This window comes from Equus asinus, chromosome 8 (assembly GCF_041296235.1).
Source record: "Equus asinus isolate D_3611 breed Donkey chromosome 8, EquAss-T2T_v2, whole genome shotgun sequence".
NCBI classification, from domain to species: domain Eukaryota; kingdom Metazoa; phylum Chordata; class Mammalia; order Perissodactyla; family Equidae; genus Equus; species Equus asinus.
This window is the reverse complement of record NC_091797.1, coordinates 44,169,691-44,188,184: the sequence shown is the minus strand read 5'-3', so window position 1 is coordinate 44,188,184 and position 18,494 is coordinate 44,169,691. Positions and strand designations below refer to the sequence as shown.

General features: G+C 41.0%; 5 non-coding genes across 5 annotated transcripts; 4 read left to right on the top strand and 1 right to left on the bottom strand.

Annotated features, from left to right (window-relative positions):
• Nucleotides 1-6,555: 6,555 nt before the first annotated feature.
• TRNAK-UUU (transfer RNA lysine (anticodon UUU)) lies at nt 6,556-6,628 on the bottom strand. Its single transcript has one exon. It is a non-coding gene; the product is annotated as a tRNA-Lys (tRNA).
• Nucleotides 6,629-7,480: 852 nt separating this feature from the next.
• On the top strand, nt 7,481-7,552 carry TRNAA-CGC (transfer RNA alanine (anticodon CGC)). Its single transcript has one exon. It is a non-coding gene; the product is annotated as a tRNA-Ala (tRNA).
• A 585-nt stretch (nt 7,553-8,137) lies between these two features.
• Nucleotides 8,138-8,211, top strand: TRNAI-AAU (transfer RNA isoleucine (anticodon AAU)). Its single transcript has one exon. It is a non-coding gene; the product is annotated as a tRNA-Ile (tRNA).
• A 1,212-nt stretch (nt 8,212-9,423) lies between these two features.
• On the top strand, nt 9,424-9,495 carry TRNAP-AGG (transfer RNA proline (anticodon AGG)). Its single transcript has one exon. It is a non-coding gene; the product is annotated as a tRNA-Pro (tRNA).
• Nucleotides 9,496-10,716: 1,221 nt separating this feature from the next.
• TRNAK-CUU (transfer RNA lysine (anticodon CUU)) lies at nt 10,717-10,789 on the top strand. Its single transcript has one exon. It is a non-coding gene; the product is annotated as a tRNA-Lys (tRNA).
• Nucleotides 10,790-18,494: the final 7,705 nt, after the last annotated feature.

The window sequence follows — 18,494 nt, the reverse complement described above, 5'->3', positions numbered from 1 at the left end:
TGTAATTTTTCTCTGAAAGTGATGGGATACCATTAGAGGTTTGAACAGAGAAATGATGCAATCTAAGTTAGTGTATGTGTTTGGCTGATGAAATGAGCAACACGCTGAAAGTGGAGAAGAATTGAAGGAGGAAGACCAGTCAGATGGCTGTCACAACTGAATGCTGGAAATTCTTACTTTATCAAGCTGTATGATAATCCTTCCTGTGCTCAACTATTCCTACCTCATTTTATTCAGTAAACAACAAACATTTATTTGTGCTTTCTGTTTACTAAACAGATCAGGGTCAAAGATAAACATTCCCTGTTCTCAGAGTCCAAAGTCAAATGCAATAAAGTCAGCACGTAGTAGTGTGCTCAGTGTTGCGATGCTGCAGGAGACTAACCCTGATGCCAGAGCATGCAGGGGTATTAGAGAGGACCGCCTGGGCCATTTAACACCTAAGCAGCAATATGAAAACATAGGGATTAGTCAAGCAACAAGTGGGGAAAAAGCTTCTAGTAAGAGTAATAACATTTGCAAAGATATTAAGAGAATATGGTACATAGTAGATGTTCAGTAAATTGTTGATTCAAAAAAGTAAATGCATAACCAAATACTAGGTTTTTTACAATAAGATATTTCTTAAGTGCTTATTGTTTGCCACACACTGTGTATGCCCATTGATTTACGTGCATAATTTTATTTCCATGACTATGAGTTGAATCATATATCCTCATTTTAATTTACATTTAATGAAACTGAGGCAAAATAACGTGCCCTGAGGTCATACAGTGAGTAGTAAAATCCAGATTAAGACCCACGTTATAACTCCAGGGTTTAGAAGCCTCCTTATTGTTGAAAAGATCACTGGTATAAATCTCAAATGTAATCCACCCAAAAAAGTAATTTGGTGTTTCTGAAAAAGTTAAGGAATTTCCGAAGATACCATTAGGAAACAATGAAATGCAAGTAATAATATTCTACAAGCTAAAGAGCTGTAATTGCCAATGAACAATGGCAGTAATGAAAGGACAATAAATTCCAGGGGGAAAGTGGTCATATAGAATTCAGAATTTTAGTGCATTTCTAGCAACATAAAGCTAGAAGGGATATTGTTTCTGCACAACGATGCTAACTTTTTAGACAAATATTCTTGAAGTGGGGAAGAGCAAAATAAGAAATCATAAACTAGCCTTTAAATCTCCTTGCCCACTTTTCGGATCCATTTGGCACTTACATTGCTATCTTTAAATTATAAATTAACATCCTGCTTTACAAATATTTTGAGAATTTGGGTGTCTGACATGAAACAGCCAGAGTGATCCAGAGTTTTCAGTAATCAAAGTTGTGACCCTCAAAACGAAGGCACTGCTCCTGGAAGAGCTGGAAAGAAGAGGGAGGGAAACCTTTTCCCATAACCGCCCGTGCCCCTCTTCGTTCTACTCTCAACAGTAGTCACAATGACCCTTGTGAAACGTACGCCATTCCTCTCCAAAACGCTCCAATGGCTTCCACCCTGGGTCAGAAAAGATGACCTACAAACGCCCTAGTTGAACCGCCCGAGGACGCGGCCAGGCGGGCGCCCTGATGTCCCGCCCCTGCGGCCACCCGCGCTCGGCGGCGCTTCCCGCCCCTCTGGGCCGCCCCGAGCTCCGCGCTGCTGCCTGTGCCCTCGAGCAGCCGGCCCTGGACTGTGTCATTACGCAGGCGGGTACGGCGGCTGGGACCGTGAAGCTGCTTCTCTGTATTGCTCTTCAGACCCTTCGCAGACCCTGCTCGGGCTCCGCGTCCCGGGCTCTAAGCCCAAGTGCCCTCTAGTGAAGTCCCGGCCGAAGGGGATGGCCCGCGCCCGGAGGTCATCTCGGGACAGGTGGCTTTTAGGTGCCTGGGAGCCCTGTGGCCGCGTGAGGAAGCCCATGGGGCCCTTCTCAAACTATTTTAAAAATCATTAAAAAATACACAGAATAACAAAGAAAACCAATTATACTACAGTTAGCAAACAAAATAATTTATGATATATTAATACGTCTGTTTCTTCGTTAATATGTGAAATATTAGGCACGAAGACTCGTCTTATGACTACTATAATTTCGAAATAGTTAAGTGTGAGATATTTGTAACATACTTCATATCTCAAGTATGAGATGTGAGAATTTCTGTGATTTTTCTTGGCGACAAAGCCATAGGTACTTCTCTTCTGACTGTAGTTTGTTGCCTAAATTTACATGTGAAGGATATGCTAATTTTCTGTTAGAGATTTTAAAGATGTAAAAAAATTTTTTCCCATTAAGTTCCCCAGTCCCCAAGTTAAGAAACCCTGCAGAAGTACTTAAGTGCCTGGCACATTGCCGGTCCCTCCATAAATGTAGATATTAGTAATTTTATTATTACTTTTCTTGCACTTGTTCAAATTCCTTTTTGGTGACCATGATGAAGTTAATCACATGAAGTCTTGAGGGAGCACAAAGATGAATCAGAGTTCAGCTTATTAATTCAGTCACTTATTTTTTTTATTGAGGTATGATTGACATATTACTTTCAGGTGTAGAATGTAATGATTCAACTTTTTGCATACATTGTTGAAAGATCACTAAAATAAGTCTAGTTAACATCCATCACCGTAAATAGTTACAAAAAAATTTTGTTTCTTGTGATGAGAACTTCTAAGATTTATTCTCCTAGCAACTTTGAAATATGCAATACAGTGTTATTAACCATATTAATTTTAGCTAATAATATATATAAATATATAACTAATACATATATTTAATTGCAATATGTATATGTAAATTCAGTCATTTAGATATAAGTGATAAAAGAGTGCTGTCCACACACTCGAGCTGTGGTATAAAGGAAGGGAAAATTTGGTGGGTGTAGGGTGTGGGGGTGGCAAAGTGAGGAGAAGGGGGAGGCTTCAGGGAGGATGACATGCTTTTAAGGATTAATTCTTTGATTTATTCAGCAAACATTTATACAGCTTTGATTGAGTGCCAAGGCTACAAGGCAGGCCCAAGGGCCTTGTCCTCGCCAGAGAGCACAGGCATCCATTTCCCGGAGATGGAGAAAAAGTTCTGCTATCTGAGGAAAGTGTAGAAAAAAGCAAAAGTGAAAAGCTCCAAGGTTTGACTCCATGGTTTCTAAGCAGTCCATCCTTGCAAGGAAAGACTCGAAGGCACCTTTGCAGAAAGGCTTTAGCTATGAACAAAGCATGAACTTTGATGCGAAGAATTTCCAGACAGTGCTCATCTCTCTCCACAGCTCTGGCAGCCACAGATTAAGTTGAGCTTAGATGAAGCATAAGAACAAAGAAAGGGGATAAGGGGAGAAATACATCAGAGGCAAGGCAGTTCAGAAAGGATCTTTCTCTTGCAAAGGATTTTAGTTTTTTTTCCTGTATGTCTTGAAAGTTTAACTCTGGGGAATTTGCATTTCACGAAAAACTGTGTCAGTTGGCCTTTGTATGGTTAAATTAGAAGGAGGATATTGGAAGTGGAGGTTTCCTGACTTTAAAGTATACTGCTTTGTTCAGGCCTAGTAATGAGGACTTTCAAGAGGATGTAACAGAACAGCTGTACACTTTGCTGAAAAAGATAGTTATAATTGCCATAGTCCCCACAAGAGATGGCAAGAGTCTAAATTTGGATGGTAGGATGGGAGCAGAAAAGGAAATGAGATTTTCACAAAATTCCCTGCACCTTTCCCTCTTAAGTATTTAAAAGGTGGACTTGGTGATGGATTGGATATGGAGGAGTACGGTGAGGAAAAGGAAGGAGTCTGAGAAGGCACTTAAATTTCTAGCTTTGGAATTTATGTGGATGGTTGTGTAACTAATCAACATAAGGAATACAGGAGAAGGAAGAAGAGAGATGAGGTCTGCTGAGTGTCAAGAAATGTGAAGAGTCTGAGATTTTACCCAACTTGCAAGCTAAACTTCTTATGTTAGCCTGTCACACACAGTTTCATGAATACTGGTACAATTCAGAAGACTCCTGGGTCAGAGACAGTGAACAGTTTATTATTCCACCAATAACGATAGCCAATTCTCTGGTTGTCTGGCTCAAATTCCCAGAGGGCAACACCATGACATTTGTACATGCAGTAGGTTGTGATATAAGAGAGAAACCCTAACCCTAGGGATCCTTTATAGTGGGCAGGAAGCATGCCTGCCGGTTGCTCTGGAGAGAAACGTTATCTCTATTTTCCAAGGGTGTTTGCTATGCTGTATAAGCATCCTTGAAAAGAATTCAGAACAAAGGGCAGTTAGTGCCTTCCAAGCAATACATGCAAAAATGTGAGAGATCCTTGAAGAATTATCTCCCAACAATGAGTTGTTTTCACTAGTTGAGTTTCTTTCTTTCTTTTTTAATCAAGTCTTCAGAGACTGGATGAGTTAGGTGGAAGGCACATGAGATTTCAGAAGTGGAGAAGAAGGGGGCCAGTTCGACTTCACAGACCAGAAGATTCAAAGAACCTCTACAGAGCTATTGAGGTCTGCATTAGTCCTTTGTATACTTTTTCTGTGTTTTATATTTTAATAAATGGTAGAAAAGAAGTGTAGCTTGGGAAATTTAAATCTGAAGGTTTGTCTAAACTCAGCCTGCCCAGTAGACGGGTAAATGAGCCATGGAAACTTTTAGTAGCTTTTTCCTCTACACCAACCTTGAAGTATTGGGTTTCTTGAATGGAGAGTGCCAGCCACACATTTGGTTTTGACTGGAAGAGCAAATGATTAGAACTAGTTGACTTTTAGGTGTTTGAAGATATCCAGGCTAATGGAGACAGGTTTAGAGATTGGGGAATAGTGTGGAGTGGTAATATAATTTTCTGTTAACTTGATCCAGTGCCATTTTATAACTATCTAATATATGAATTACGTGGCTCCTGGAATTGGAGTAACACTTTTGGCAAGTCTGTTAGTCCACCAATTGCAGCCAGGTGGATCCTTGTTGAAGCATAAATAACAACCAACATAATGAGGCTGATGTTTCAGTCCACTAAGATCCAAGAGGCAAAATGTAAAAGTTCAAGTGATTGTCTTCTCTTTCTATCCCCAAAGACTATGAAAAGAAAGGGAGTTTTTTTGACCCTCTTCTAAACATAAATACTGATGTATCGGTAAGTCCTTCATCTTCTCAAGCAGTGTGACAGCTTAACATTTATTATTTTACCGCTTGGCACACTCTCTGAGGCCAAGCCAGAATCATTTTGGAACTAATATTCAATTTTGTGACCCTCTCCCACCGCTTATTTTAACAAGGTTGCAAGAGACAGTTGCCTTGTTGTGTTTAATTAAAGTTAATGCAAGTTCCTTTTCTTTTGACAAAGCTCTGAGCATTGTAAAGAAACTGTGGGGTCACAACCCAAATGGACTTGCTTACAGACAGGAAAACTGTCATCTATAGCTGTGTGGCCTCACCAAAGTATGAGGTGATGAGTGCTTAAAGAAGATATTTTTTGTGTGACTGTAATAGCAATAATAATGAGCACCCTGGGTTGCTTCTTCGGCCGTGTTTTTCTTGCTACAAAATGCTACAGTTTCTCTGAGGACTGAGCTCAAGGCCCTCACATTATGAGGCTGACATGCTGCCTACTCTACCAACAAGGCAGCTGAGAAGAAGCATTGTTATTTTTTTCTAGAGGTTTTGTAGCTCATTTGATGATTTTTAATAGTAAGGTAAAATCTAATTTCTCTGCTATCTTCTGGATCCGTTAGGATGAAATTTCTGCTTTGGCAGTTACCACACGAAGTCTGAGTCAGGGGCTGCTAAGTTCTTTCTTCACTGGTTTCTCGCAGGGCAGAAATGGTGTTGGTGCCCATTTGCTCAGGCGACTTGAGGCTTTGGGTCACTGTAGGAGAGGGGACTTGGGTTTACGGGAAGGGGCGGATCAGGCAGGTTACTCAGCACAGCACCCATTGCCTTGTATTATATGTTATGTGTCATCTTTATGATTATCCTACAACCCAGTGTTTCTCAATGAGGTGGATGTGAAATCAATTTGATGGCGGGTAGCCTCCAGCATTGTCAAGAATAAAATAGAATCTGAAATATCAGAATGTAGTGCATGTGGTAAGAATAAGTGGTAATTCAGGCAACTTTTGTTCCTATTACATGTATGTGTGTGTGTTCAGATGTACACTAAACTTTAGTCATGGCCAAGAACGTTTGGAAACCGCTCCCACTAGGCCCTGGGTTCTGAGCGCCAGCACCACCACCTGTGTACCTGGGCATCCCCAGCCCTGAGCAAAGCAGAGGATCAAAAGGAGCACACCAGTGTAGGAATGAGGGAGCAGTTCTGCGCTTTTGTTGCCTTTAAGAGCGAGCTTGACCTTTGATAACCTATGACCACTGTTAATGAAACTTTTGCTGCGCTCTAGATGAAATGCTTTGTGTGGCGCCGTGGCTTCCAGCCGCTTTGCTAAAACGCCCTTCTATCATCCGGACAGGTCCTAGATTATGATGTCTATGCCATGGTCAGGATTTCCTTTCATCTTTTAGCGATATCAGCCTGTTAGTTGCGTTTTTGTTTCTATTTATTAGGATAAAAATGCAGACCTGAGAAAGAAAAGGTGAACGCCCGAACAGGGACTTGAACCCTGGACCCTCAGATTAAAAGTCTGATGCTCTACCGACTGAGCTATCCGGGCTCACGTGCAAGCTGTTTCCCATATCAACTGTAGTGACTTTAACTATGTACTTGAAAGTGATTTTAGAAGCGGCACCTGTGATTCCAGTTCAGAGCCAGCCATTCAGGAATTGCTTGTGAACGCCATAATTAGCATAGAAACTCAGCCACAACGAGGGTCTTCTTTAAGACCGAGATATAATCATGTAACGTTAATTATAAGATCCCTCAAATTCTTTCTATTTATACAGTATAGATATACATTATATTATTTGTATAGATAAATACTGTAAATCTACACAATATATGTACTATATAGAACTCAGTGCAGTCAAGAACTACAGAATGCTGGCCTTCAGTTCCTAGGCGTCCCAGAGAAATATCTCAAATATTCTACATTTGGGCCCAAACAGAACACTTTCAAAAGGAAGCCGACCCGGTGCTGATGCTTTTAAGGAGTAATTGAATCACCTTTTCGGCGGCACTTTGGACTCCTGAATATGGGTCGAGGGACAGAAGGGTGGTTTGATTTTGTGCTGAGTCTCAGCTGTCTTTGGAGAAAAAGAAAAAAGGAAAGAAAGAAGTTTTTAAAGGAGAGTTCCACTCTCCTTTTTCTCCTCAGATTTCGAGGTGGTTAGTTCCACCCTTCCGTCTCTAGGTTAAGCGCTTGACAAGGGTCCGATGGCTGGAAGGTTTCCTCCACTTGGAATATGGATGAATGCTGCCCCGTTAACCGTTTCAAGATTTTGCGGAATACATAAAGACGAATTTAGCTTCAGCCTTCAGAAAATCTTAGAACTGCGGGGCAGGGGGCGGGGGGAGAAATCAGATTCAAAGAGTTGGGGAGAGACATAAACGCCCGCGTGGCAAGGGCGGGGATGTAGCTCAGTGGTAGAGCGCATGCTTCGCATGTATGAGGCCCCGGGTTCGATCCCCGGCATCTCCAGGCCTTTAGAATATTTTCCTCTTTTTCTGAGGAATATCTCCCTGAGTTAACATCTGTGCCAATCTTCCTCTATAGAAATTATATTTTTAAAATAACGAATCATTATACTTTGTATCCTCCTCTTCATTAATTCCTTACAGTGTTCTTTTAACCACTGCATATAGAACTGTATATGTCGAGAAGGAAATAGGATAACTTTAAGGTATTTTGGGATATCTTTATCTGTATTGAATGAAATTTGAAACGTAGAAAAACACACCCAATGGAAAGATGGCTGAAGAGGAGCAACCTGGAAATTTGCCCAGAACCAATTAATGAACGGCTATCTGTGGTATCTGGCTGCTGCAAAAGGCAGAAATCATCTTGGCCTGAAAACACAGAAAGGGGAGGAGGAGGTATTGTTAGTCCCTCGTTGCTACGTCATGGCACGAAAAAATAGGACAAATATTGGAAAAAGGACGAAGCCTAGCTTAGTGTAGGAGAATTCAACAGCTCGGGCGCACCATACTCTTTGCCATTAAAAAAACACTATCAAGAACGAGAATAACTACTGATTAAGGCTTTCCAAGCCCCTTCACAGCAGGTGGCCGGTTAGCTCAGTTGGTTAGAGCGTGGTGCTAATAACGCCAAGGTCGCGGGTTCGATCCCCGTACGGGCCAAAGCCTACTTTTCTGGAATTTACACTGCCCTTATTTGACAAGATAGTGTTGGCTGCTTGCCCAGAGGGAGGGGAAAAAACACGTTCCGCGAATGCAGAACAGCACACCCTGGGGCTTACTCCAGAAGCGACGTTTCGCCACTAGCCCTAACCATCTTAGGGAAGTCCAGAGCACCCACCTTTGCAATTCAGGGTGCCCCAAAAATTTGCCCTAGAGAAACAGGAAAGCCGCAAGACATCTTAGACTCCTATTAAATTCCTTAGAAGGAGAAACGGCAACACCTGTGTGTTTAGTTGCCAAATACTGCTACTGCCCTCGAAAGAGTCTGAAAACACAGATGTTTTCAAATAAATGAAATGCGGGGCCAGTGTGAGAAGGCAGTGCTCATTATCTCCGATGGCTCAGTTGCGGATTCCCAGTCTAGTAGATCCTTACTCACACATCAAGGGAGGAATTTCATCCTGAGAGTATTCTCTTGTTACTTTGATTTCTTACGTAAGAAAAGACTAAGCCTTTTTCCTGAATCTACCTTGCCCTCTGTCATAAATCTGTTGGTTCAGGTTGGACAACATCAGCAGTCCCTCAGTTCTGTCTGTATCTTGATGGTAAGTCCCTTGAATCAGCCTCATTTCCCACCAAAACCCACTTTCAGCTCCTAAGTTATGTATCCCCTTGTTCTTTGTACAGCTAATTTCCTTTATTCACGATCTCACAGCTTTGTATGCTGTTGAGCGAGTTTACTCCAGTTTTCACTATTGTCCGTGGAAAATACTGAGATCAAGCCAAGAGCTCCACATGGGTTTTGGGAACGCCCAAGTGGACCTCTGGCAGCCTCACGCTTACAGCTGTAGATGAGTTAGGGAGCTTGTCAAAAATGCGGCTTATTGGGCCTCTCTCCAGAGACTTTGACTCAATAGATTTGAGAAAGAGCACAGGTTTCTGCGTTTTTAACAAACGCCATGGTTGTTTCTTAGAAAGGATGAGCCAGAGACCTTTGAGAAACAACGTTTTAAAACAGTCCTCAAAAAGTTTGGGTTGCGGGAAAATCCGGGGAAGTTCTAAGAGCCATGTAGAGCTGCTTTCAAAAATAGGGGTGAAAGGGGGAAAGAGAGAGAGAGAAAGAAAACGTCGGTTATTATAGCGTCTTACATGAAAGGAAGCAGAGAAACTTACTAAACATGTAACATATTCAGAAAAAAGGGAAAGATGTGTGGCTCGTTGGTCTAGGGGTATGATTCTCGCTTAGGGTGCGAGAGGTCCCGGGTTCAAATCCCGGACGAGCCCGGTTTTTGTCTCCCGGCTGCTGAACGTTTTCTAATTCGACGTGACATTTCTCACACAACAGAAATTGGTACAGCTGCCATTAAATTAAACTGCTATACCTTCATGTAGAAATGTGTAGGCTGGATATGCTTGATCCCAATAAGTAACTTGATAATTCTAATTAAAAGAGAGACAAGTACTTTTCAATTTTGGCTTTTCTTCAGTTTTCCACCAGTGACTCTTGCAAAGGCAAATGTTTCTGGTTCTTTTATGAGTTCCGACTCCACAGTTGTGATCATATGAAAAGTATAACAAGACTCTGGTCACATATCAATTATGTGTCATCCATCATTCATTCATCACCTCACACAGATTTAAATGGAAGCATCAAACACGGAACTAGAGTTGGGGTGTTGGAAACCTTTGTACAAGTTATTTCGGCTTTCCTCTTCAGTATATAGTTGAGTATTCCCCCCTAATTCAGGAGTTCGGCACTTTTCTCTCTCCTCCTGGAGAATATCGTTGGTACGCTCATTAAGCAGATATTTGCTTAGCATCTATTATATTCAATGAACTTTTGCGGTTAGTGGTAAACAAAACATACAAAAATCACTAGATCCTATATTCCAGTGGTTGTCAAATATTTTATATTAAAATAAAATTGCAACACCCCTCCCCACCTTTTCTGTGTGTGTAAACCTTGACTGTGAAGAAGGACAACAAATGAACAAGAATAAGGGGCCTGAAATTATCTTCAGGGCCACAGATTATCTTCAGGGCCACATCCACATAGTGTGACAAGAAGAGCGAGAGTTGACAGGTGAGGCAAACAGGAGAGGAATGCCTCAACGGGCTACAGGGAAGGCCCAGTCCATACAGAGTCTGGGCTTGACGATCTGGGCCCTTTGGGGCTGTGCTTGGAGGCACGCTGGTAACCAGGTCAGGAGCTCTGGAAGTGCCAGAATTGGGGTCACTCATGCAGCATGCGGAGATTCTGACTCCTGGATCCCAGAAACCTTTTGTGGTCTATCAATACAGGTTGGTGAGAATGGGGCGAAGAGGGAAGATAGAGGCAAAGTGGGTGGAACGCACGCTAATAGTTTCAGATAATAGCTTACATTGAGTTTCATGTCATTTTACTTACAAAACAAAAACAAATAAAATCTAGAATCCTGTATTGCATGCCAGGCCAAGAAGATTTGTATATTCTCATATTGCAATGGGGAAGGTTGGGTCACACATGCCCGGCTAGCTCAGTCGGTAGAGCATGAGACTCTTAATCTCAGGGTCGTGGGTTCGAGCCCCACGTTGGGCGGAGAAACATTTTGCCAATGCTTACCTCTCGATTTGATCTGTGTATACTCGTGTAATCTCCAAAACGAGGTCCCTCACCACGATCAAACAGAGTTTTAGAGCCTAACACAAGTATGGCATTATGGGATAGCGGTGAGCGGCTGGCTATGTTTTACTAGGTCTATGGAGCTACTCCCGCCCGCTGTATAAATCTCGCCCCCTAGCGGGAATACATTTTTCTGATCTCTTAGAGATTGTATTTGTATACTAGAAATACATGGTCTGTGGTAAGGCACGGGCTTTGTATATTTAAGGTCCTCAAATGATTTTGAAGCACTACCTCCACCAAAAAAGGTTTAGGATGCAGGGAAAAGGATGGCACAGATGTTGGAAAGGGTAAAGTGTGAAGGTGGAGAAAACAATCCAAACAAAGGGAACAGTTTGATGGGCAGACGCTCAGAGGCAGCAGTGACCATGGAGAGTTTTGAGGATGGTGACTTCATTTTCTAGTCTAAGCAAGTGTCGTTATGGTCAAATGGGAGAAGAATTTTCTATTATCACTACCTCACAAACACTTTCAGTTCCTGACTACCCACATCTGGATAGCACATGGATCACCTAACTGATAATGCTATTTTCAATCTTTTCCCCGTTCATATGGCAAGTAAAAGAAACAACCAACCCACAACAGGTTGCAGTTGTCTACAAAATAAAATCTAAAGAGTTAAGTCTGTTTTTCAAAGTCCAAACTGCGTTTCTACCTCCTACTCCTCTGAACTTTCTACCCTCTAGAAAAAAATCTGTCCTGTCCAGCCACTCATGTTTATTCGCTTCATTCCTACAAATCATACAAATCGATGCTGGTTGTGGAGTAGGTCGATTAAGCCCTGTGCTTCAGAAATATTATCCCAGATAGGAGTGGATTTTGCTATTATTTGGATGACTTGAAAATCAGTCCCTTGGTCAAATTGATCAAGACTTTTTATAAGAGATTTCCCTGTCTCTGTGTGAAAATTCCACCAGGCATGTCATCCTTTATCAATCCTTTGAAGCTTTCACAGGTTCATTGGTATGTGTTCATCACCAAAACAACCATGACTGTGAGTAGAGAAAGCTCACACATATCCCTCTTCATTGATTCTAAAAGCCACATACCTATGTCTCACTTCACTAACATTGTTCTAATGTTCTCTTCAGGCCTCAGGACAATTCTGTGGGAATGCTCTAGCTTGGGCATCCAAGTCTGTCTGTACATGTGAGTCACCTGGGGAGCTTCTAAAATTTCAGATTCCTAGGCCCCATCTCAGACCTAGTGAATCTGAATCTCTGATGGTTCAGAAACCATTGCTTTTGAGGATGTTCTTTTCTATTTTAACCTGATGCATATAGCAAGTTGGCTGCCTATTCAGGCTAGAACGCCATGGAGAGTCAACACCTTATGTGAAACATTATGTTTCTAGGTGTAAATCATTAGCCTTTTGGTTTAGAAACCTGTTGTTATGTATTTTTCTGCCAATCTCTCTTCCTCTTCCCAGTTCAGGGAGACTCTGGAGGGATGAGGTTCTGATTCACCTGAAAAGAAATTTTTACCTATCAAGGTATATGGGGAAACCATTCTGGTTTATACCTGATTTGGCCTGAACTTTATGTGAACTAAAGAAGCCTGACTTACGGCCTGTTAGACATAAACTGTACATCTGCTTTAACCATTAAAGTAAAGGTTGCATTTGATCACTACCCTACAGCCAAAGAATGTGTTCTTTGAAGATAAAAATTAATGCCTCCCTTCTTGTGATGCCAGATGAACTCCCCTCCCACGGCACCAGGGTCATGTTGACCCACTGTGTACATGCTACTCTTTAAACAAAATACCTCCTGAAACCTTGAGGAAAAAAAGGTAGTACCCCTGTTATGCGTGATGTATGTTTTTTGTTCTGACATAGTGTAAACTGTGCTGAAAACCACACTTCTCCAGAGTGCTTTCTTCCTTGGTGAAGACTGCACTTCTGAGCTGGTCCTTAGCTTGGCTCCAACAACTTTCTTCTATTATAGGTTGATTATTGATTATCTGCATTGACACACCAAATGAAACATATTCATCCATTCATTCATTCCACACATTTATTGAGCACTATTATGTGTCAGGCATTGTTTTGGGCGTTTGGGATTTATCAGTGAACAAAACAAAGATCCCTGCTCCTTACATTCTATGGAAGGAGGCAGATAATAAGTAATAAATATAAAAACAAACTATAGAGGATGTTAGAATGTGATCAGAAGTGCTAAGAATAGGTGTGAGGCATGTTGCAGTATTAAATCGAGTTGTCACGTTAGGCCTCATGAAGGTGACATTTGAGCAAAGACAAGAGTTTCTAAATAGAGCAATCAGGTAGAGCCTAAGGCAGGAGCATGTCTGGTGTGTTGTAGGAACAACAGGGGTCAGTGTGGCTGGAGCAGAATGTTTGAGGGGAGATGAGTAAGGGGAGGAGGTCAAAAAGGTGTGAGGCCTTACAGGCTTTGTAAGGACTTGGGACTTACCTCTGAGTGAGGTGGGAAGTCTCTGAAGTTTCTGCACAGAAAAGTCACAGGATCTAACTTACCTTTTAAAAGGATCTCTGGCTTTTGTGTTGAGAATAAATCTTAAGGGGACAATGGTACAAACAAGGAAACCAGTTAGGAGGCTCCTGGCGACAAAGTGGCAGCAGGGGAGGAAGGGAGAAGTGACACAATGTCTGGGTATATCTGGAAGGCTGTCAAAGGGATTTCCTGGTGGATTCGAATGGGGGTGTGAATGATAGTCAAGAATAACTTTAAAGTCAGAATGCCAGCTTTATAAATTTATACCAAGAAACAAAACTGTCAAGTGACCCAGTGTTTTCTCTTTTTGATTGCCCTCAAATTTTGGAAGGCAAAATTGATATGAAGGGTTGCCTAGTATATACTCAGAGGTAAAGGAGTTAGATGATAACAATATGTCACTGTGAAAACCTGATACTGCTGTCTGCACCCCACTGAGACTGCCAAGAGCCCTGGAATATGGATATTGCATTGAAAGAATGCCCACTTCTGAGCATGCTGGAGACACGAAAATTACCACTCTCCATCCTCCCCCATCCAAACCTTCCTTTTTTCTTTACCCAGGAACCTGAATATTGTCATTAATACATCAACTCGCTACAGGTGATATATTCAGATCTAAAACTATTCTATATTTTGCCTATCTAGATCAACAACATCTATAGTTGGGCACAGGGAATCACATGTTTTAAACTAGGTGGACTCCCTAGAATTCAGAGGTGCTGTCAGAACACACACAATGAAACCGAGAATCATGAGTCAACGTAAAATGCATGAACAAGAAGTAACTTTCCTAGAAGAGTACACTGAGCCTTGACACTTTTCCAACTCTCTTTTAAACAAGGCAAGGAGTCTTTCAAATCAATTGATGAAGACATCTTTATTAAGCATCTTTTTTGTGTTGGATACTTAAAATGAAAACATGCAGACAATATGGTCCGTGCCTTCAAGAAGGCTGTTGTCTTCCTACTGGGTGAATGTAATTGACTCAACGAAAATTAAATCCTCAGCTGTATTTTAATGTCTCACATTAGGAAATGAAGACACTGGGAGTGACTGATTTAAAAAATAGGTGATGGTGATGGGATTGGATAGTTAAGAAATTACCAGTGCTTATCCAGTGAAATCAAAGAAACAAAGATTCTTTTTCTGATTCATACGAATATTCTACTTACTAGAGAGACTAATCATTGAGGATTTACACACCAGATGGTGTGGATACTAACAAGCTGTAAGTCTTATTGTAAAGCCTGAACTCCCTTTACTCACCCAGAAGCCTCTGCTTAATGTTTTGGTTTCCTGGGTCCTATGAGAACTATAAAGGGATATTCTCGATAGGAAAACAAGCATTGCTAATAATACACAACATATCCTATCATCAATGAACTTACTGGGTCTCTGGATTCTAAACATCTTCTGAGTTGCTTGGAACAGACTGCTTTTTCCTATTCTTATAACCCCTTAGTTATATTGTTCAAACTGAGTTTATATTCTTAAAAATTTAATTTCTGAACCCAAGACCTGTGGCATCATCTCCAAGGCCAAGGTTATCCCTGAGCTTGGTCCTGAGCACCAGCTAACCTAACTGCTTTGATAGAACACTTGAACTGCAAAGGAGTCCTTGATTAAAGGAGGTTAAAAAGGGCAAGGGGGGTGTCTTCATCTTCTAGGGGTGCCGGAACAAAATACCACAGACTGGGTGGCTTAAACAGCAGAAATTTATTTTCTCACAGTTCTGGAGATTGAGATGTCCAAGATGAAGGTGCCAGCCGTTTCAGTTTCTGGTGAGGGCTCTCTTCCTGGCTTGTTTTCAGAGGGCTGCCTTCGTGCTGTGTCCTCACATGGCAGAGAGATGGAGTGAGCCCTCTGGCATCTCTTCTGGTAAGGACACTAATCCTATTGGATCAGGGCTCCACCCTTACGACCTCATTTAACCTTAATGACTTCCTACTGTAAGTACAGCCACACTGGGTGTTCAGTGTAGACTACAGTAAAGCTTCAACATATGAATTTTGGGGGGGATGCAATTCAGTCCACAGCAGGTGGATAAAAAAAAAAAACAACCAAAACATACTTTGACATTTTGTAATTCAGAAACTTGTCTGGCACATGGTAGGCACTCAAATATTTGTTGAATGAATGATTTAGCTGCATTGCTTTTATGACAATGCAATCTTTTATACATATGAATTGTTTAGTAAATGCTATTGAATTAATGAAAACATATCCTACAGTGGCTTTTCCTCAGGACAGATAATCTGAAAGCAGAATCCACGGACTCTCTGTTCCTAACTGGAGCTTGATTGATACTGGATTGAACCAGATATGGAAAAAAAAGCCTAAAGTCAGTAATTTGAGGGGCTGCCTAGGGAACACGTAAGCCTAGAGATAGGTATGACCTTGAGAGGTCAGTCTCTGGAAAAAAAGCCAAGGTAGACACAACCAAAATTTTGTGAATATAAGGTTCTAGTTTAGCCCATTCTGGGAAGGTGATCAACAGTAATCTGTGCAGTTAAGTTGCTTCAGGAAGCCTTGGTAGTTGAGAGGAGTAAACAGGAATTGGAATTCTGGGGCTTAATCCTGTTTCCAGGGCCGACTTGGAAAACTGTAGAAGCCAGGCCACAGGTAAAGGAAAAAGGGAATATGCTACTCAAGAGCGGTGATCTGCTCCAGCAGCCCAAGAGGACAACAGCCTAGGCATTCCAGAAACTAAAGACAGTATTATTTTTCTGAACATGAAATAAAAAGGAAAATGTAATGACATGACCTCAGCCATCTTCAGAGATTATAGCTCAAGAGATCTTTTGTACACACGACTGGATTTGAGTCATGCCATGTCAAACACCTGTGCTTAATTAAGAATCAAATCAAAATTCTTTTTTCAAGTCATGTGTGTCATGTTTTTTTCAAACAACAGTTGTTAGGACAAATTCTTATTAACTGTCTGAACCTAACTACTTAATGAACTGAATTAAGTATTTCTCTTGGCCGAAGGGCACTGTAAAAAAATGACAAGACATTAAAGGTGCCATGAACTGAGAAATTCTGGGAACGTTGTACTAATCTCTTCACTCAAATGTCACTTCTCACAAGCAGTGCCCTGGGGTTCCCCAGAACCTTGTGGATTCCATATTCCCTTACAATGAAGGAATTCTAGATGTCAAGGCTTTGTAACTCTTTAAATATTCATTTAAAAACATCTGTAAAAAGATTTAATAGTTAAATTAGCTTTGTGAATAAATACTGCATGCATACTGGAACATGCTCCTTAAAATATTCTTTTCATCTCTCTTTTCCAAAGCATGGTGGTTTTCAAACAAAATAAAACAGTAACTTCTCTTAAAAGAATTTTTAGTTTATGGCATATAAATACAATTCTAAGCAATTACAAATGATCAAAGGGAATATGCAGATGACTACTGAATATTGTATTTTAATAATTAAAACATTTGATCAATGCAATTCATGTTCATAAAAATTGCTTGCGCGGCTGGCTCCGTGGCGGAGTGGTTAAGTTCACGTGCTCCGCTGAGGCGGCCCAGGGTTCGGATCCTGGGCTTGGACGTGGCGCTGCTCGTCAGGCCACAATGAGGCAGCGTCCCACATTCCACAACTAGAAGGACCTGCAACTAAGATATACAACTATGTACAGGGGGGTTTGGTGAGATAAAGCAGAAAAAAAAAAGAAAAAGAAGATTGTCAACAGTTGTTAGCTCAGGTGCCAATCTTTAAAAAAAAAAAAATTGCTTGCTCCTTCTCTTAAAAATTCAGTTTATTTAATTCTTTATGTAAATAATAGTCACGATGCTTATATATAAAAAAGTATAAACTGAAAAACCCTGTTTCCAATCAATTTAGTTCCTGCTTCTTCAAAAACAAAAACAAAACAAACAAAACCCCAAAACCTAACTCTCATTGTTATTAATTTTGTGTGTATCTTTCCAGGATTTCTTTATGTATACACAAGTCAATACAAATAGGTGTTTTTATTTTCTCCCTTTTTATAGAAAGATAACACACACTGTTCTGCACAGTGTGCACAATAATAGATTTTTCCCTATCAGTACATAGAACCTCTTCCTCCATTTTCAGAACTCTATAGTAGTCCATTATATGGATATGCCATAATTTATTTCCTTAACCTTGCACTGGTGGTCATCATGGTGTCCATGCTATGAAAACACCACGGCAACGATTAACCTCCTGCAGTTATTTTGTGCATGTGCAAGCCATTGGTTAGTGAAAAATCCTTAGATGTACAGGATCAAAGGTAATGCACTTTTGTAATTTTGATAGATATTGTCAAACCGTGCTCCATAAAAATGATATCAACTTATTTTCCATAAGCAATATTTGAAAATGACTGTTTCTTCCCACTTTCACCAACAGTGTTTTGTGAAACATTATTTGGTCAATCTGACAGGTGAATAGTAGTATCTCAGTATAGGTTTATCTTTTTCTTACTAGGAGTGAGGTTGAACATTTTTCACATTTTGTAAGTCATCTCTATATCCTTTGACTGAACATGTTAACAATATGTTCTTCATAAGTAAGCTCAGAAAGTACAAAGCACACACCTCAGGAGCTTACCTCTGTTTCCATGTCTATTACAGCTCTGTGTGTGTCTCATATTGTATTTTTTATATTTTTTATTTTCTGTATACGTATTACCTTTTGACATCTTAAAAACCTTTCTGTCTGGGGAGAGAATGCCCCTCCTGGGGCTGGCCAATTCTTAGAGATAGCTAAGGGCTAAGAGATGATGCCCTGGAACTTGCCAGAAGCATGCTTTTGATATACAAACTAACCAATCCAGATCCCTCCTCTATCTGTCTCTTAACACCACAGGAAGCAAGATTCCTCAGCCTCAGTCATCCCAGAGCATCCCAGATACAGGTATCTAGGGACCACCCTCCAGTCTGGTCCAGCCTTTCCCTACTCCCGCTTTCTGCCTCCTGACCACTCTGAGGCTTCCCCATGTGACCCTTTGTTGTGTGTGCTGTGCCTCCTGTCTCTAGGACCTGTTAGTATAATAAATTTTTGTTTTGCTGAGTCTCTCCTGTGTCTTTTCTTGTGTCCATACCTGACAGACCAACACATAAAAGAACACAGAACACATGTCCTATTGTAACTGGATTCCAATTAGACTT